Genomic DNA, 20,698 nt, shown 5'->3' with positions numbered 1-20,698 from the left:
CAGCAAATAAAAGAGAATAACTGTTTTGGTGAAAGGTAAACTTGTCAGTCTAGACAAAAAGATAAAAAAAATCTCACTGTGTTCTTTCTGAGAGGTAGATCTAAATCAGAACAAAGAAGAGCTGAAAGAATGAAAAAAGATACACAGCAAAATTATTAAAATAAAGAAGGCTGGTATGACTGATCATAGACTTTAAAGCAAAAATAATTGCTAGAAAAGAAGAGAGAGCATGTATTGTTTAAAAGTGGAATTTTCCAGGAAAATGTAACTATTTCAATATTGGAGCTTATGGATACCTAAAAGTTTTGTTTAAAATAAATGTATGTAGTAAAAATTGACTGACTCCAATAAAAATGTGGTAGATTCACTATTGTGGTAAGAAGGTTCAAGCTATCTCAGTTATCAACACATGAAGCTGATCAAAACTCAGCAATGCTACAGAAAATATTAAAAAATGCAAGCAACACAAATGACCCAATGGACACATAAAAATACCTATTTGTTGTACAGTTCTTTCTGGCACACAAGAAATTTTGCTCAAATTTATCATGTATTAAAAAAGCAATGTGGACAGCGACTGCAGCCATGAAATTAAAAGATGCTTGCTCTTTTAAAGGAAAGCTGTGACCAACCTAGCCAGCATATTAAAAAGTGGAGACATCACTTTGCTGACGAAAGTCTGTAGAGTCAAATCTATGGTTTTTCCAGTAGTCGTGTATTGATGGGAGAGTTGAACCATAAAGGAGTTTTATCACCCAAGAATTGACGCTTTCAAACTGTGGTGCTGGAGAAGACTCTTGAGAGTCCCTTGGACTGCAAGGAGATCCAACCAGCCCATCCTAAAGGAAATCAGTCCTGAATATTCACTGGAAGGTCTGATGCTGAAGCTCCAATACTCTGGCCACCTGATGCAAAGAGCCAACTCATTGGAAAAGATCCCAATGCTGGGAAAGATTGAAGGCAAGAGGAGAAGGGGATGACAGAGGATGAGATGGTTGGAGGCATCACTAACTCAAAGGACTTGAGTCTGGGCAAACTCAGGGAGGTAGTGAATGTGCTGAAGCCTGATGTACTGCAGTTCATGGAGTCACAAAGAGTTGTACATAACTTAGTGACTAAACAACAGCAACAAGCCAAAAACAGTTTTTTAATATTCTAATCAGTATCAAATAGTACATTCTTGACTATGAGATTAATTTAGCTATCAGTAATAAAAATAAAACTAAAAAAATTCCATATACTTGGATGTTTAAAAGAAAACAAAAAATCTCCAAATCAAAGAATAAATTATAGTGGAAAATGGTTAGAACCAAATGATAATGGAAATAAAATATAAGATATGTGGGCTATTGTTGGAGTAAGAGAAAATGTCAGTGACTATTACACTTTATGACTATTAAAGACACAGAAACATAGTTTAAAAGCCTCCTGTAAATAGAACACCAGACACAATTATACAGAAAAGTCTATCAACTATTTATCAAGTAGCTAATAAAAATTGTATAGTTTTTTTTCTGTAAATAAGAAAAAAATAAGAAATGTTCTGAAAAAGCTATTTTTAATCTTAACAGCTATAGCAGAAAGGAGCATATCAAAAATAAGTAGACCTATAACATTCACAAGCATACATGCAAAATTTTTAAAATATATTTGGAGACTGATTTTAGGCTTTCATTTTTAAAAAAGACTTTATGATGAATATGTATTAATTCCAATAGCAGAATGCATCCTTTATGATTTTATGTCTTCTGATTTCCATCATTTTTTGTGAAGTTAACTCAGTCTTTCCTTTTTACTTTGAAAGTATGTGTTTTTCCCCCCTCTAGATGGTTTTAAAATTTTGTACTTATTTTTGGAGCTTTGCGGTTTACTGTGACAAGTCAAAGTGGAAATATTTTGTATTTATGTTGCTTAGGGTCTTTAGAGCAGTTTGATTGGATAAGTAACTTTTGTAAATTTGTTTTGGAAAGTTTTTGGTTACTATATCTTCAAATGTTACTTCTTCCCCATTTTCTCCCTCTATTCCTTCTTGGGTCACCAACCACATAGATGTCACATGTTTTCACCATGTACAGTAAGTGTCTTTAATGCTGTTTTTGTGCTCGTTTTTTTTCTTTGTCCTTGAGTGTAAATATTTTCTACTGGGAGGGAAAACCTGGAAGCTCGCGCCTGGTTTCTCCTGGACCTTCCCATGTGCCTTTTCTCTTTGCTGGCTTTGATCTGCATTCTCTTTCTATAATACATTATAACTGTGAGTACAATAACTTCTAAGAATTTTAAGTCCTTCAAGCATGAGGGAGGTCTTGAAGACCACCAATACAGACACCATTAACACAGAAACAAAGCTAATAAATCAAGGAAGAAATCTAATATGTTCAATACCTCTACACATAAAATTATAAAACTTTAAAGTATGTTTAAACACATGTATACCTGTGGCAGATTCATTTTGATATATGGCAAAACCAATACAATATTGTAAAGTTAAATAAAATAAAATTTAAAAAAAACTTTAAAGAAAAACATTGAATATTTAATTAAGTTTAAAGATGTTTCACCTCATGAATAAGAAAATTCAGTCATATAGATGTCATAAAATTTTGAAGAATTATCAATAGCCATGGTGAAATTCTGATTTAAATTCCAATAGATTTTTAAACAAAATTGATGATTTGGAGTTTTATGTGCAAGAGCAAAGGGAAGGATAAACACATTAGGGGAAATTGGCACAACAAAATAGAGTTATAAATTTATATCAATTAGGACTGGGAGGTTGTGAATCAAGGATAATCTAATTGACCAAAGGAGCAAGAATAGAAAACTCACATGTGAAGCTGTTAATTCTCATCTGATTAATAATTCAAAGTATATGACAAAACTTCTAAATTTTTAGAAAAAAACATTGGAGAATATTTTTTTAGGCTTTGTATGAAAGGGTTTCTAAATTAAAATAATAAACACAATTCATAAAAGAGAGTATTGATAGGTCTACTTTGTGACAATGAAGAGCTTGTGTCCATCAAAACAAACTATAGAGGAAGTGAAAATGTGAGCCATATTGCCAAACATATGATCAAGAAAAGACTAGTGTCTAGAATGTACACACAACTTCTAGAACTATTAGAAATCAATAAGAAGAGGACTGTATCAAGATGGTGACATTGGAGACTTTCCTGCTTCCCACAGATATATCTGATATACAACATGGGTCAATTCTGTCTGATTGAAATCCAGCAGCTATTTGAGTTACTTCTACATAACAGGCAAGTGGGAAAATACCACACTGACTTGCGTGGGTATTTGCCATAAATCCTATTGCCATAATCTCATACCCAGCACAGAGCCTTACAACTGGGAAGGGACTCCCAATATCTAGCTTCTTCTTGAGGAGTAAAGGGTTTGGAACATACATCTAGTGACCTATCATTTAAGGATGCTGTTCTAGGAATGGACCCTCAAATCACATTAGCCCTCACTACAGGACTATTGCAAGCAAGAATCAATTGCTAAACAGATGCACAAAAATTCTATGAGGCTATCCTCCCCAGGCTCAGTGCAAAGGGAGGAGATGAAAATACCCATCTTCCTACTTTTCCCTGGAAGAAGTTTGGCTACATATTTACTCAGCTACAGCCTGAGTATCTGGCTTCTAATCAGCCTGCAGCTAGGTTCTGAGTAAGGCCAAACAATACCTCGGTGGACACTTCACCCGCGTTCTTTCTGCCTCAGTCTTGCTCCAACAATAAAACCAGGTTGCTATCTTCTTAGAAGGAGCTTGTTTACACATCTAACTTTTATGACTGCTACCCAAGCGACAGGACCCTAAATTATCTAGCTCTAATGGTAAATGGAGTTCAGCATTTACAAATACCATATAAGCTTATTAAACAAAAAACAAATGAAAATAATTTTCAAATCAGCACACAAGCACATGCTGAAGCACTCCTCCTGAACTCAGCACAAAAGGAGCAGGCAGAATGTCCATCACTATCTCCTAATTTATCCCTGGAAGAAATAGGACTCTGTACTTTCCCAACTACTGCTTGAGTTTCTGGCTCCTAATCAACTCGCTGACTGGGATTCTCCCAAGGGCCTGAAAAAACTATCTCCTCTGGCTCACTCCAACAGTAAAAGCACACCTTCAGCTTCTCCGTGGAAGGAGCTTCTCCATACATCTAGTACCCAAACTGTTAAAGCTGCTACCTTAGAGACTGGCTCCCAGATCACACAGCTCTGGGAGATGATGAGGCCAAGCATTGATGAGTTCCTCAAGACCACACAAAACAGAAGTGGTTCTATTTGGGCACACAGGCACTTCTAGCATCTATTCCTTCTGGCTTAAAACAGAGTAAGAAGGTAAAAACAACCATCACCAGCTTTTTTCCTGATAGGAAAAAAATCCCCTGACATTCCCATCTCATACTGATGTTGATCTTCAAATTAGCTTTCACTCAGGAGAGGACGGAGAAGGTAATGGCACCCCACTCCAGTACTCTTGCCTGGAAAATCCCATGGACGGAGGAGCCTCATAGGCTGCAGTCCTTGGGGTCGCTAAGAGTCGGACACAATTGAGCCACTTCACTTTGACTTTTCACTTTCATGCATTGGAGAAGGAAATGGCTCTCTCCAGTGTTCTTGCCTGGAGAATCCCAGGGATGGGGGAGCCTGGTGGGCTGCCGTCTATGGGGTCACATAGAGTCAGACACGACTGAAGCGACTTACCAGCAGGAGAGGAAGCGTCAGGCAATCAATAGTCCTTCAGGAGCCTAACAGGTATATGGGTATTTGCCCGTGCTGTTAGGACACTGAAGGACTTCCCTGGTGGCTCAGACGGTAAAGCATCTGCCTAAAATGCAGGAGACCCGGGTTCAATTCCTGGGTCAGGAAGATCCTCTGGAGAAGGAAATGGCAACCCACTCCAGTACTCTTGCCTGGAAAATCCAGTGGACAGAGGAGTGTGATAGGCTATAGTCCGTGGAGTTGCACAGAGTGGGACAAGACTGAGCAACTTCACTTTTCTTTCACTTTAGGACACTGAAGGATCTTGGCACACCATCATCTACTGGGAGCCAGTAAGAACAAGGATGGTGTCTTGAACAATCACAAAGGTTTGAGGGAAATCCATGAGCATAGGTTGCGTTGATTGAAGAGATTCATCTCTTATATGAGGAGAGTCTTTCAAGTGTAAGAAAGATGGAGGTTTTATCTAAGGCATAAACATCAAAACAGAGTCAAAAAAAAGAAAAAGAAAAAATTGCAATAAATTACTTAAATCTATATCTCAAGGAACTAGAAAATGAAGGAAAAACTAGGTTCAAAGCTAGTTGAAGGAAGTAAACCAAAATCAGAGCATAAATAAATGAAATAGAGACTAGAAAGACAGTAGAAAAGATCACTAAAGCTAAGAGCTGATATTTTCAAAAACTGACCAAACTTTAGCTTGACAAGTTCACTGCAAACATCAGACTCAATGGTTAAAAACTGAAATATTTTCCTGCATAAATGGAACAAAACAAGGTTATCCACTCTTGCCATTTTTTTTCATCAGTGTACTGTAAATTCTAGTCAGAAAAACTGGTCAAGAAAAAGAAATAAAGACAACCAAATCAGAAAGGAAGAAGCAAAATTGATTCTGTCTGTAGGTAACATAATCTTAAATATAAAAATACATTAAAAAGAATACATTTGAATCAGTTCTAATGAGGTGGATGAAACTGGAGCCTATTATACAGAGTGAAGTAAGCCAGAAAGAAAAACACCAATACAGTATACTAACGCATATATATGGAATTTAGAAAGATGGTAACAATAACCCTATATATGAGACAGCAAAAGAGACACTGATATATAGAACAGTCTTTCGGACTCTGTGGTAGAGGGAGAGGGTGGGATGATTTGGGAGAATGGCATTGAAACATGTATAATATCATATATGAAATGAGTTGCCAGTCCAGGTTCGATGCACGATACTGGATGATTGGGGCTGGTGCACTGGGATGACCCAGAGGGATGGTACGGGGAGGGAGGAGGGAGGAGGGAGGAGGGTTCAGGATGGGGAACACGTGTATACCTGTGTCAGATTCATGTTGATATATGGCAAAACCAATACAATATTGTAAAGTTAAAAAATAAAATAAAAAAAAAGAATCCACCAAAAATCTATTAGGACTAATGAATAACTTCAATGATTTTGTAGGATGCAATATCAATATACAGAAATAATGAATTATTTAAGAAATTAAGAAAGCAATCCTATTTACAATTGCATCAAAAATAATAATATATTTAGAAATAAATTTGACCAAGGAGGTGAAGTATCTGTCACTGAAAACTATAAAACACTGACAAAAGAAATTGAAAAAGACAAAAATAAATAAGATCATTCATCTTCAAGGACTGAAATAATTAATATCAAAAATGTGTGTACTACTCAAAACAATCTGCGTACTCAATGCAATCTCTACCAAAATCCCAATGACATTTTGTTGTTGTTGTTCAGTCACTCAGTCATGTCCTGCTCTTTGTGGTCCCATGGACTGTTGCACGCCAGGTTTCCCTGTACTTCACCATCTCCCAGGACTTGCTCAAAGTCAGGTCCATTGAGTCTGGATGCCATCCAACCATCTCATCCTCTGTCATCCCCTGCTCCTCCACCTTCAATCTTTCCCAGCATCAGGGTCTTTTCTAATGAGTCAATTCTTCTCATCATATGGCCAAAGTATTGAAGCTTCAACTTCAGCATCAGACCTTCCAAGGAATATTCAGGATTGATTTCCTTTAGGATTGACTGAATTGATCTCCATGAAGTCCAAGGAACTCTCCAGAGTCTTCTCCAACACAACAGTTCAAAAAGGTGTTCAGCCTTCTTTATGGTTCAACTCTCACATCCATGCATGACCACTGGATAAACCATAGCTTTGACATTATGGACGGTTTTTGGCAAAGTAATGTCTCTGCTTTTTACTATGCTGTCCACGTTGGTCATAGCTTTTTTTCCAAGGAGCAAGTGTCTTTTTATTTCATGGTGCAGTCACCATCTGCAGGGATTTTGGAATGCAAGAAAATAAAGTCTGCCACTGTTTCCACTGTTTCCCCATCTATTTGCCATGAAGGGATGGGACCGGAAGCCATGATCTTAGTTTTTTGAATGTTGAGTTTTAAGCCAGCCTTTTCACTTTCCCCTTTCACTTTCATCAAGAGACTAGTTAGTTTCTCTTCGCTTTCTGCTATAAGGGTGGTGTCATCTGCATACCTGAGGTTATTGATATTTCTCCCTGCAATCTTGATTCCAGCTTGTGCTTCTTCCCACCCAGCGTTTCTCATGATGTACTCTGCATATAAGTTAAATAAGCACGGTGACAATATACAGCCTTGATGTACTCCATTTCCAATTTGGAACCAGTCTATTATTCCATGTCCCATTCTCATTGTTACATCTTGACCTGCATACAGATATCTCGGGAGGCAGGTAGGGTGGTCTACTATTCCCACCTCGTTAAGAATCTTTCAGTTTGTGAAAGGCTTTGGCATAGTCAGTAAAGCAGAAGTAGATGTTTTTCTGGAATTCTCTTGCTTTTTCTATGATGCAATGGATGTTGGCAATTTCATCTCTGGTTCCTCTGCCTTTTCTAAATTCAGCTTGTACATCTTGAAGTTCATGGTTCATGTACTATGAAGAATAGAATAGCAAATAATAATAGAATAAAAGAATAGAATGGAATAAGGATAGCAAGATAAATTAGAAGTGGTCAAACAGGAGATGGCAAAAGTGAACATTGACATTTTAGGAATTGGTGAAATAAAATGGACTGGAATGGATGACTTCAATTCAGATTACCTTTATATCTACTACAGTGGGCAAGAATCTCTTAGAAGAAATACAGTAGCTCTCATAGTCAACAAAAGAGTCCAAAATGCAGTACTCACGTGCCACCTCAAAAATGACAGAATGATCTCTGTTCATTTCCAAGGCAAGCCATTCAGTATCACAGTAATCCAGGTCTATGCTCCAACTACTAATGCCAAAGAAGCTGAAGTTGGACAGTTCTGTGAAGACCTACAAGACCTTCTAGAACTAACACAAGAAAAAAGATGTCCTTTTCTTTTTTGATTGAAATGCAAAGTAAGAAGTCAAGAGATACCTGGAGTAACAAGCAAGTATGCCCTTGCAGTACAAAATGAAGCAGGGCAAAGGTTAATAGAGTTTCACCAAGACAATTCACTGGTCATAGCAAACACCCTCTTCCAAAAATACAAGAGATGACTCTACACATGGACATCACCAGATGGTCAATACTGAAATCAGATTGACTCTATTCTTTGCAGCCAAAGATGGAGAAGCTCTATACAGTCAGCAAAAACAAGACTGGGAGCCGACTGTGGCTTAGATCATGAACTCCTTATTGCCAAATTCAGACTTAAATTGAAGAAAGTAGGGTAAAACAATAGACCATTCAGATATGACCTCAATCAAATCCCTTACAGTGAAAATGGCAAATAGATTCAAGGGATATGAAGAGTAGCCCCTGCTCACTGCAATTAGAGAAAACCCATGTGCAGCAATGAATGAGCACAAACAAAAATTAAAAATAAATAATTAAAAAAGTAAAATATGACATATATATGTATGAATATTATTCAGCCTTTAAAAAAAGAAGGAAATAATGACATTTGTGACAACATGATTGAATCCGGAGAGCACAATGCTAAGTGAAATATGCCAGCCAGAGAAACGCAGTTACTGCATGGTATCATATGTGAAATAAGTCAAACTTATACGAGCAATGGAGCAGTGATGGCCAGGGGCTGGGGTAGGGGTGGAGTTGAAATGGGGAGAGGTTGGTAAAAGGGTAAAAACTTCCAGTTATAACATGAATAAGTTCAGAGAATCCAGTGTAGTTCATGGTGATGATGGTTTATAGCCCTGTAACATATACTTGAGATTTGCTAAGAGGGTAGGTCTTAAGCAATCTTACAAAATAAATAAATATGAGAGGGTTACAAATAGCTGTGAAAAGAACAGAGACGTAAAGCAAAGGAGGAAAGGAAAGATATAAACATCTGAATGCAGAGTTCCAAAGAATAGCAAGAAGAGATAAGAAAGCCTTCTTCAGCGATCAATGAAAAGAAATAGAGGAAAACAACAGAATGGGAAAGACTAGGGATCTCTTCAAGAAAATCAGAGATACCAAAGGAACATTTCATGCAAAGATGAGCTCGATGAAGGACAGAAATGGTATGGACCTAACAGAAGCAGAAGATATTAAGAAGAGATGGCAAGAATACACAGAAGAACTGTACAAAAAAGATCTTCACGACCCAGATAATCACGATGGTGTGATCACTGACCTAGAGCCAGACATCCTGGAATGTGAAGTCAAGTGGGCCTTAGAAAGCATCACTACGAACAAAGCTAGTGGAGGTGATGGAACTCTAGTTGAGCTATTTCAAATCCTGAAAGATGATGCTGTGAAAGTGCTGCACTCAATATGCCAGCAAATTTGGAAAATTCAGCAGTGGCCACAGGACTGGAAAAGGTCAGTTTTCATTCCAATCCCAAAGAAAGGCAATGCCAAAGAATGCTCAGATTACCACACATTTGCACTCATCTCACACGCTAGTAAAGTAATGCTCAAAATTCTCCAAGCCAGGCTTCAGCAATATATGAACCGTGAACTTCCTGATGTTCAAGCTGGTTTTAGAAAAGGCAGAGGAACCAGAGATCGAATTGCCAACATCTGCTGGATCATGGAAAAAGCAAGAGAGTTCCAGAAAAACATCTGCTTCTGCTTTATTGTCTATGCCAAAGCCTTTGACTGTGTGGATCACAATAAACTATGGAAAATTCTGAAAGAGATGGGAATACCAGACCACCTGATATGCCTCTTGAGAAATTTGTATGCAGGTCAGGAAGCAACAGTTAGAACCGGACATGGAACAAAAAACTGGTTCCAAATAGGAAAAGGAGTACGTCAAGCCTGTATATTGTCACCCTGTTTATTTAACTTATACGCAGAGTACATCATGAGAAACGCTGGACTGGAAGAAACACAAGATGGAATCAAGATTGCCGGGAGAGATATCAATAACCTCAGAAATGCAGGTGACACCACCCTTATGGCAGAAAGTGAAGAGGAACTCAAAAGCCTCTTGATGAAAGTGAAAGTGGAGAGTGAAAAAGTTGGCTTAAAGCTCAACATTCAGAAAACAAAGATCATGGCATCCGGTCCCATCACTTCATGGGAAATAGATGGGGAAACAGTGGAAACAGTGTCAGACTTTCTTTTTTGGGGCTCCAAAATCACTACAGATGGTGACTGCAGCCATGAAATTAAAAGACACTTACTCCTTGGAAGGAAAGTTATGACCAACCTAGATAGCATATTCAAAAGCAGAGACATTACTTTGCCAACAAAGGTTCGTCTAGTCAAGGCTATGGTTTTCCCTGTGGTCATGTATGGATGTGAGAGTTGGACTGTGAAGAAGGCTGAGTGCTGAAGAATTGATGCTTTTGAACTGTGGTGTTGGAGAAGACTCTTGAGAGTCCCTTGGACTGCAAGGAGAACCAACCAGTCCATTCTGAAGGAGATCAGCCCTGGGATTTCTTTGGAAGGAATGATGCTGAAGCTGAAACTCCACCTATGAGTACTTTGGCCACCTCATGCGAAGAGTTGACTCATTGGAAAAGACTCTGATGCTGCGAGGGATTGGGGGCAGGAGGAGAAGGGGACGACAGAGGATGAGATGGCTGGATGGCGTCACTGACTCGATGGACGTGAGTCTCAGTGAACTCCGGGAGTTGGTGATGGACAGGGAGGCCTGGCGTGCTGCAATTCATGGGGTTGCAAAGAGTTGGACACGACTGAACGACTGATCTGATCTGATGAATGTGTTAATTGATCTGCCTGAGGAAATCTTTTCACAATGTATACATATATCAAGTAATAACATTGTACAGTTTAAATATATTATAATTTTGTCAGTTTTACCTCAAGAGAGTCAAAATATCAATAAAAAGAAGATAACATCCCACTACATAACAACAACAGAAATTTCACAATGAACCTATGAATATATGACCAATCTCACTATTAACCAGAGAAACCCATGAAATAATGAGATGTCATTTCATTCCAAAGAGATTGGCAATAAATTAAGTTGTCTAAAATATTAGGTTCCTTAGAAGATACAGATCAATTGGACTGCATTTTTGGTGGAGAGGCAAGGACAGCCACATTGGAGAACACTTTCACAATAACATGTGAAATTGAACTTTTATATACTCTATGACTCTACCATTCCAGTATTAGTTATATACACTAGAGAAAATTTTTGTATTTGGGTTTAGGAATCATTTACAAGAGTTTTTGTGGGTTTCCTGTTCATAATAGTAATAGCAAAACCTAGAATCAAAGCAAATATCCATTTATTAGAAAGTAGATATATAAATGGATTTCTTATTTGCAATATTGCACAATAGAATGTTATACAGCTAAACCCAACTCACATGGCTGATTCATATGAAGTTAATTTTAGTGGAAAAAAAATCAATTTCCTGAAGACTACAAACATATATGAAGCTCAAAACAAGCAAAAATAAATGGCATACTGTTTAGACTTTAAAACACATGTGGTTAAACATTTTTTAAAGGAAAGAATTGGTGTATGCACGAGATAATGGATGCCAGGGCAAGGAGTAGAATTATCTGGCATAAGACAGCAAGGTAACAGCTTGTGTTCTTTTCTTTTTGGTGGTTGGTGAGTACATAAGTTTGTTTTAAAGTTGTTTTCCAGTCTGTACATGTGTTTATATATACTTATTTTAGTAGGATATATTTCAAAACAAATGAAGAAAAGTATTCTCATAACAGCCATTAAAAAGATTAAATGTGGCTAATTTTCTCAATAATGAACAAATCTCCAGAACAAGGAAATACATTATGAATTAGGGAAATTTCTGTCTATGTTTCTATTGTCTCATTTATTTTATACCATCAAGACTTTCTGACATATTTTTTGAGATTTTGTTTTAATTTCTTTTTCTTTCTCAAATGCACCAATCAATCTTTTCATATTCTGATACTTTAAATTTTTGCCTAAGATATATTTAGCTTTAAAATTGCTATTTTTTCCAAATATAAATACATGCGCACAATGTCCTGCAAATTACTTAGAGGATATTTTCAATCATCTTTTCACTATTTTTTAAGCTAGGGTTATTTAAGTGCCTTAAGTCAAAGGCATTTTTTTGGCAAAATATTTCATAACTAAAGATAGCTTCATCAACAGGAAGAATCACAAAGTTTCCAGGGCTCAAAGATAAACTAATAAGCTTTTTGGCTATCATTACCTGTCCTCCCAAGTGACAAGGCATTTAACAATGAGACCGTGGGTGTTCCCTGAGCACTATTTTCAAACTTTCTCCTCCATGACAGGATTTGCTTCTTTGTCAAGGAACATTGTGCTGAAATGTTAAAGTCAGATGGATGCATTTATTTTTTACTTTAAGATTACTGAATAGAACATATACACATGTCGAGTTGCCTCAGTGGTTTCCTCTCATTGCTGCATAAGGCAGGAAAAAGTGCTCTTAAAGTGATATTCACACGAGGTTTCTCGAAGGATCAGGGGAAGGAAGCTGTCCCATGAGGTCTGTTCTGAGTACTGGCCACTTCGACCCTCTGTGGCTCACTTGCCTCAGTGACACTTATTCAACTTACTCGCTGGGTCTCCAATTGGGAAACAGGCTAAGACTGCAGGAGTCCAGCAGAAGATACATTCACTACCACTCTTAAGTCTTCTGAAACAGAAACTTGTCCTTCTTTGAATGACTATCCCATTTTCCGTGGTAGTTATTTAACAAAGTCATCAGGGGATCATAACATCCTCACATTTGGCTTTTGAGGGACTTACATGGCAGTGTGCAGGGATACAAAAGCCACAGAATAAACATAACACATTATATATTGTTTAACTTCACTCAAAAACTTAGAGGTGAAACTTTGGGTAATTTAATCTGGTATGAAATTCAGATCATTTTTACAGTGAAACAGATAAAAGACTGTTACAAGAGGGTAGTCACAATTTGCATTCTGTTTTAAAGATAAAGCTTCTGGCTTCAAAAAATTTTCCGTTTTATCAAATCCCTTCAGGGATTATGCTCTCAGACCCCCTTAAGCAATCTCCTGTGGTTATGCATGTCCTTTCCTCTGCTTTGATGGGGAAAGTTTGAGATATACTACCTAAGTTATTCCAGGATTAGACAAAACTAGATTTTTTTTTTAAGGAAGAATCTGTGTTAGTGTGTAACGAGACAAGCCAAGGTACTCCAAAGTGTTGATCCTACTGGGAAATTGACTTCAGTCAGTTCAGTTCAGTTCAGTTCAGTTGCTCAGTCATGTCCAACTCTTTGCGACCCCATGAATTGCAGCATGCCAGGCCTCCCTGTCCATCACCAACTCCCGGAGTTCACACAAACCCATGTCCATTGAGTCTGTGATGTCATCCAGCCATCTCATCCTCTGTCGTCCCCTTTTCCTCCTGCCCCCAATCCCTCCCAGCATCAGAGCCTTTTCCAATGAGTCAGCTCTTCGCATGAGGTGGCCAAAGTACTGGAGTTTCAGCTTTAGCATCATTCCTTCCAAAGAACACCCAGGACTGATCTCCTTTAGAATGGACTGGTTGGTTCTCCTTGCAGTCCAAGGGACTCTCAAGAGTCTTCTCCAACACCACAGTTCAAAAGCATCAATTCTTCGGTGCTCAGCTTTCTTCACAGTCCAACTCTCACATCTGTACATGACCACTGGAAAAACCATAGCCTTGACTAGACAGACCTTTGTTGGCAAAGTAATGTCTCTGCTTTTGAACATGCTATCTAGGTTGGTCATAACTTTCCTTCCAAGGAGTAAGCGTCTTTTAATTTCATGGCTGCAGTCACCATCTGCAGTGATTTTGGAGCCCAGAAAAATAAAGTCTGACACTGTTTCCACTGTTTCCCCATCTATTTCTCATGAAGTGATGGGACCGGATGCCATGATCTTTGTTTTCCGAATGTTGAGCTTTAAGCCAACTTTTTCACTCTCCTCTTTCACTTTCATCAAGAGGCTTTTTAGTTCCTCTTCACTTGACTTACTAACATGAAATACCTCCCCCTGCCCTTGCACCAAGAATCATTGTGCTTCCAAAATTCTGTATACATGGACTGATGAATAATTAGCAGGATATTAGAGACAATTTTTACCTCAACAGAAGGCATAGAGAGAATGAAGACTTTTTTTTTAAATTCATTGAAGTTGTCACGACAACTCTTCTTAGGAAGTGAACTGAAAGACAGAGGGTAGAGAGACAGTACACCTTTCAGGCAAGGCAAGGTGACCCGAGACACATTTTATGTGGAGAGGTGGGTGATCAGCATTAGTCCCGCAGAGGCAAAAAACTGTGTATTTGGAAGAAAATGGGGTTGCCGTATGGCAGGGAATAGCAAGATGCCACCTGTCGTTGGTCAGGGTCAGGAAAGAGACATCATACATGAGCCAAGAGGATGAACTGACATACAGAACTGACTTAGAGAAGAAGCAGTGCCTGAAAGAGAAGGACAAGTGCCTGTTTGTTCAAACAAATTATTCAAGATAAATGACAAGGTTTGGGGCAGAATATGAAGTAGTGCTCTCCATGTCTTAACTTCCTCCTGTATGAGAATAATATCGCAGTTCAGGGCCATGTGATTTAAAGAGATAATTTAAATCATCTGGGATAGTTTCAGGTATTAAGCAGACACTCCATAAATGGAAGCTACTGTCATTGTCATTGATATTTACTTGTACAAAACCTATGTTGACTTCTCTGTGGTGAAATAAACCCAAGAGTTTAATGATGTATGTAGAAATGTGTGAAAACTGTCAGTAAGGCACTAGCTGAGCCACCAGGAGGGCTCTGTAAGATGCAACAGGGACTGTTCACTTTCACGTCTGGTGTGGCCCAGTGTGTTCAGTTCAGTTCAGTTCAGTCACTCAGTTGTGTCCAACTCTATGCGACCCCATGAATTGCAGCATGCCAGGCCTCCCTGCCCATCACCAACTCCCGGAGTCTACTCAAACTCATGTCCATCGAGTCAGTGATGCCATCCAGCCATCTCATCCTCTGTCTTCCCCTCTCCTCCTGCCCTCAAACCCTCCCAGCATCAGAGTCTTTTCCAATGAGTCAGCTCTTCGCATGAGGTGGCCAAAGTACTGGAGTTTCAGCTTCAGCATCAGTCCTTCCAATGTATACCCAGGACTGATCTCCTTTAGGATGGACTGGTTGGATCTCCTTGCAGTCCAAGGTACTCTCAAGAGTCTTCTCCAACACCACAGTTCAAAAGCATCAATTCTTTGGTGCTCAGCTTTCTTTATAGTTCAGTGTATAGCCACAAGTAAACCAGTAGATATTTCTTTCCCTTTTTTTTCTTAGATGCTCAGCCCTCAAGTGGCTTCCAGAATCGCCTCCTCTGTACCTCAGTGATAGAGATGTTCTTCTTTAAAAGTTCAAAAATCTAAGAATAGTTTTAACTACAAATAAAGCTTCCCTTTTACCAAAGTTACCTGCCTATCAAGTTATATAACCCCTGTGAACTCCTTGCCGAGAAGGGGTATGAAACTTTTGATGACTCACCTGTGCTTTGCGTTTGCTTCCAGTTGCAGGTCATTATGCCACTCCCTTGATATTTTACCCTGGTCACAAAGATGGTCTTGAAAGCCCAGGCTTGTGGGCACAGCATTCTTAGACAAGTCCTTGTCAAACTTCCCAGTGCACATTAGGATTCCATGAACTGCAGCTGAAATGCAGATGTGACTCAGGAGATCTGGGGACCTGAGAGTCTCTGATTCTAACAGGCACCCAGGCGCTGCTGAAGCTGCGGGTCTGCAGAGCACTCACTGAAGAGTAAGGCTTTAGACTCGGAGAAGGCAGGCTGAGCCAGGCTGGCTCATCGACTGCTTCCTACTTCTTGATTTTATGTCATTTGTGAGCAGCTCAGCAAAGCCCCATCACCACCTTCCCCAGAGTTCTTCCTAGCCATGCTGCTTAGCCAGTATTTAAAGGCCCAGCTAACTCACGCTGCAGGGACTTCTAGATGCACACTGGATTAAAGTAGTGAGTATGTGGATTTTATTAACTGGTAAGGTCTGACCTTATACCTGTTTACAGAGAAAATGACATGCATATTGTACAAAAGCACATTTTGTATCTGTGATTACAAAAGATCAAGAAGAAGGCTATTTCCAAAGAAAATTCTGTTTGTTAGCTACCAAGAATTTAGCTGACTCACTTCATTCCTTTTCTCCTTTTGGGAAAACTTGCCCAGCCAACCACAAAATGGCTCTGGGAGACACAGGTCCCAGCAGGACAAGAGACAAGTATTCTCCTCTTCACAAGAAAGCCCCTTCCTTCAAAGGTATTTATTTGAAATTTCTCTTTGCTATTTTCACATCAATCCTGAAGTTATTTTCCAGCAGAGCGTATATACATTTTAATCAGCATTATCTCAAGAGGAAATGCTATACTGTAATTAATGGCTCAAGAATTGTGATAAATACAATTGCCTGACAGTCATAGTTTTGTGTTAACTGTATGATTGCTGTTCGTGCTTTGTTTATTCAAAAGTCATGTTATTATCATCTGCAGATAATTAGCATTTACTGCCAGTATTCAGAGCATAAGCAAGGCAGTGCCATGCTGGCCAGTGATTTTGTTTAACATGCTGCATTACAGCCCTCACTGCAAGGAGGTCGTGCCTACTCAGTATTACTCTGTGTGATGGAGATTAAGATGATGAAAGGTTACCTTTTGTGATGCCTTAGAAAAATGTAGCACATTAAAGGGAAATCAAAAGTTGCTCAATATATTCTACAAAACATAGCACTTGGTCTGTCTTTGTTCTTATTCTTCCCATATTTTAGCTTCACACAAGAGAAATCACCTCTGGCTTATAGTGAATACTACATTAAAAAAAAAAAAAATTGAACCATAAAACATCAGAAGGCAGTATTGTTTACCAGTGTTGTGTTCAGCCACAGAGGAGCCCAAGGCAGAAGAACTCAACAGTATTGATACTGTTTCTGCTTAAAATGTTGCTACTTTATTCCCTTTTGGAAGGGTTTTGGCATTAATTTAATTTTTAAAGATATCATATTAAAATATTATTTATCTTGATTGCTAGTTTTTTAACATCTGCTTAAATTTTGTGCCAAGACTAGGACCTTACCCTAGGCTTGGCCCTGTCATTAGAGAGGTGATAATCTATTTAACAGCTAAGAAAAGAAGACCACTTATAAAGAAAAGGCTGAGTTGATGCCACTGTGTTTTGAGAAAAAGGGAAAAAAAATGACAGGTTGGATTTTCATGAATTGGAAATCAAAGCTAATAGGATGTGGATGAGGAGCTGACTCTTGAAGCTGCAGGGAGCAGGAGGAATGCTGTGAGCTTTCTCAAAAGGTTCTTCTCTTTCTTAAAATCATCTTGTAAAAGAGAAGCCTTTGCTACAATTCAACATTATTAGTTTAACTGGATTTTGTTTTAATACGTCTTCTATATAGTAATTCACAGCCTGTATCAAAGGTGGCTTTTAATGCCCATGATTTAGAAGCTGAGAACCAAGTGAGGTGGTAGCTATTCTTCATAAATGCCAGGCAATAGGATTGCTGTGAGCTTACTTTCAAACTAAGACTTCATCCTGGGAGTGGTGGCTTCCTTTTTCATTTTCATCTTGAGGCCGTCCTTAGCACAAGCTTAGTTAGGAAGCTGGCTTCGGGGGAGAAACCACAGACTTCTGACTCACAGTTCATGTGATACTGGGCAAAGTAACCTCTAAGTTCACTATGTCTGTTTTCTCTTATGTTAAGAGACAGGAATAATATGTTTCTGACACACATACCCCATCAGGTTGTTTGCAAAGCAGTTCACATGAAGTTGCTTTATAAATTACGCATGGCCTTATTCATTATCATGGGATGAACTTGAAGTCACTAAGTCATACATAGGAAACGCTCACATAGATTTATCTGTATGAAGTAAGCTGTAGTTAAGGAACACATGTAGTTGCAATAAATGTATTGTAATTTTAAATACCATCACTCACCACCTCCTCTCTCTATTTAGTCAATAGAGATACAAATGGGCCCAATCAAGCACAGTTGATCTATACCCAGTCAGTTCAGTGACCAAGCCACCTACCCTGACGTGTGTTATTGCAGTGGCCTCCTACCCGGTCCACCTGGCTATACTCTTGACACACACGCCTCTTTCCACGCTCCAATCTCTGCCTCTGCTTACAATTTCCTTTCCGTCTTGCAGCCAAAAGAAAGATTTTCAAATGTAAGTCAAAATGCATCATTTTTCTGCTCAAAACCTGCCAATGGTTGACCAATTCACTCAGCATAAAAGTTACATTTCTCACAAGGCTTATAAGATTCTCCAGAATCTTATCCCTCATCACTTGTCTGCATTGATCTTCCATCATCTCCCACTTGCTTCCTGCATCCCTGCCACATTGACCTCCTCTCTGCTGTTTGTCTCCATGTTTCCCTTGGGTCAATTACTTAAGTTCTCAGTTCCTCGGTTTCCTCGTCTTTAAAATGGGCTTAATAATAGTATGAACTTCAGGGGATCATTATTAGGGTTAAGTTAGTTAAAATACCTAAAACAATGGTTGCACACAGTATTTAAAATGTTCAGTATTATAATTTTAGTTACCTCCATCTGATTTTTTTTCAGAGTATCTAATGATTTAACTCCTGAACTGACAATAATCTCTGAAAGGGTCATATTATCTTGCTGCTTATTCATATGTAGCATCTTTTAGCTTCCATTACAGGTAAATACCACTCAGAAACTTCAAATACAATAAGATTTTCCTGGCTTAACTCTTGCTGCTGTGTCTTATGTGCATAGTTTTCCCTGAATTCCCTTTTCTTTATTCTTTGGAAAAAGTTTTTTTTTTTTTTCTTTTCTATTTTCTCTTGTATTTTTTCTCTCTAGTTCTGTTCAATGCCATTTTCCATTTTGCCTTCATATTTATAACCCAGTTCCCCCAACATTTTGCACCTTGCCTTCTACTCTCTGTCTTCATTTTTTCCCCACAATTTTCATTATACCTTCTTACTATCTCACATGGGAGCAAGGGCCCATTCATTTAGACTCTCTGGAAATCTTGTATTTTGATAGGAAAAAACTGATTTTTCTGGTAGTGTTAAAAATAGAGTAATTCCTTGAAGGAATGCATGATGGGGCCAGAATATAATCTGATAAGTGAAACTTGAATGCAAGGTAAAGATGTAGTCACAAGGAAAACAAAGACTCACCCCCTGGTTCAGGATTCTGGGTCAGAATAACTCCAGCAGCCACACTGACTAGATTATAAGCTTCAAACCATGGGTCCATCTGTTATGTTTTCTCAGCCGGGGATGAAGACTGGAATCAGGTAGGAACAAAGACTCCAGGTGGTCCTGAAGCATCCCAAAGTGGGATAGGCAGGACTGGGAAAGGCAGTGAGTGCTGGTAGGGGCAAGGTGGTGAAACTGGGCAGGACCTTGTGAGGCCTTCCCAGGGACAGATCCTCCATGTTCCCCACCTCCTGCTTACGAAAAGAACTTCAGTCTCCCAGGACTTCCAAAGGGTAAATTTAATCAGAAAAGTAAAAAAAATAAAAGAAGAAACAATAAAAATAAAATATAACAGGTAAAAGTAAAATAAAAATAAGAGAAAAACACAAAAGGAAAAATCAAGCAAGGCAATAATAGTTTAGCCACAAAACAAAGTCAAGGACATAAGTTCATCCTCAAAGGCTATTGACAATATCCTGAGCCATATTCTTAAGTTACTTTACTGATGCTAAAACCTCCACCAGATGGAAGATGCTAACTGCATTATGATCATGAGCACATAGCCCTCAGACCATCTCAATCCTGAGAACTGAATAAGCTGACCCCCATGACATCACCCAGTTACCTCACCATCAACAAACTGCAGACCTGCTCATGAACTGACCAAGCAGCTTGCAAACCACACCCCTCACCTTGCCTTCAAAACCCTTTCCCTGAAAACATTAGGGAGTTCAGGTATTTGAGCATAAGCTTCCCATTCTCCTTGCTTGATGCCTTGTACTAAATGCTGTACTTTACTTCACCACAGCCTGGTGTCAGTAGATTGGCTTTACTGCATGTTGGGCAGATGGATCCCAGTTTGGTTCAATAACAGTGGCAGCAGTAAGCCCGTATGTTCACTCATTAGCCTTTTCTTATTTTAATAGGAAGGACAGATCTATCTCACTTCATTTATGTTTTGTAAGAGACGAAGATCACGGCATCCAGTCCCATCATGCGAAATAGATGGGGAAACAGTGGAAACAGTGTCAGACTTTATTTTTTGGGGCTCCAAAATCACAGCAGATGCTGACTGCAGCCATGAAATTAAAAGACACTTAAAAGGTTCGTCTAGTCAAGGCTATGGTTTTTCCAGTGGTCATGTATGGATGTGAGAGTTGGACTGTGAAGAAGGCTGAGCACCAAAGAATTGACACTTTTGAACTGTGGTGTTGGAGAAGACTCTTGAGAGTCCCTTGGACTGCAAGGAGATCCAGCCAGTCCATTCTGAAGGAGATCAGCCCTGGGATTTCTTTGGAAGGAATGATGCTAAAGCTGAAACTCCAGTACTTTGGCCACCTCAT

At 38.9% G+C, this 20,698-nt stretch overlaps 2 long non-coding RNA genes and 1 other non-coding gene across 5 annotated transcripts in view; 2 read left to right on the top strand and 1 right to left on the bottom strand.

The window, feature by feature from the left end:
• Positions 1-16,120, bottom strand: part of LOC147357270 (uncharacterized) — a 33,406-nt gene extending 17,286 nt beyond the window's left edge. For 2 of the 3 annotated variants that reach the window (XR_015141423.1, XR_015141425.1), the window contains exon 1: positions 15,649-16,120. This is a non-coding gene — a long non-coding RNA (uncharacterized LOC147357270). Of the gene's footprint in view, positions 1-4,722; positions 5,207-15,648 lie in introns of all 3 variants that reach the window. The other variant, XR_015141424.1, reaches the window with a different exon arrangement.
• Positions 4,816-4,888, top strand: TRNAF-AAA (transfer RNA phenylalanine (anticodon AAA)). Its single transcript has one exon. It is a non-coding gene; the product is annotated as a tRNA-Phe (tRNA).
• Positions 16,121-16,306: 186 nt separating the features above from the next.
• Positions 16,307-20,698, top strand: part of LOC147357269 (uncharacterized) — a 33,114-nt gene continuing 28,722 nt past the window's right edge. The window contains exons 1-2 of the long non-coding RNA XR_015141422.1: positions 16,307-16,429; positions 20,282-20,459. This is a non-coding gene — a long non-coding RNA (uncharacterized LOC147357269). The remainder of the gene's footprint in view (positions 16,430-20,281; positions 20,460-20,698) is intronic.

Source organism: Bos grunniens, chromosome 15 (assembly GCF_055505025.1).
Source record: "Bos grunniens cultivar Pamir isolate PY7600 chromosome 15, Bosgru_T2T1.0, whole genome shotgun sequence".
Classification (NCBI taxonomy): Eukaryota; Metazoa; Chordata; class Mammalia; order Artiodactyla; family Bovidae; genus Bos; species Bos grunniens.
This window is presented reverse-complemented; position numbering and strand designations above follow the sequence as displayed.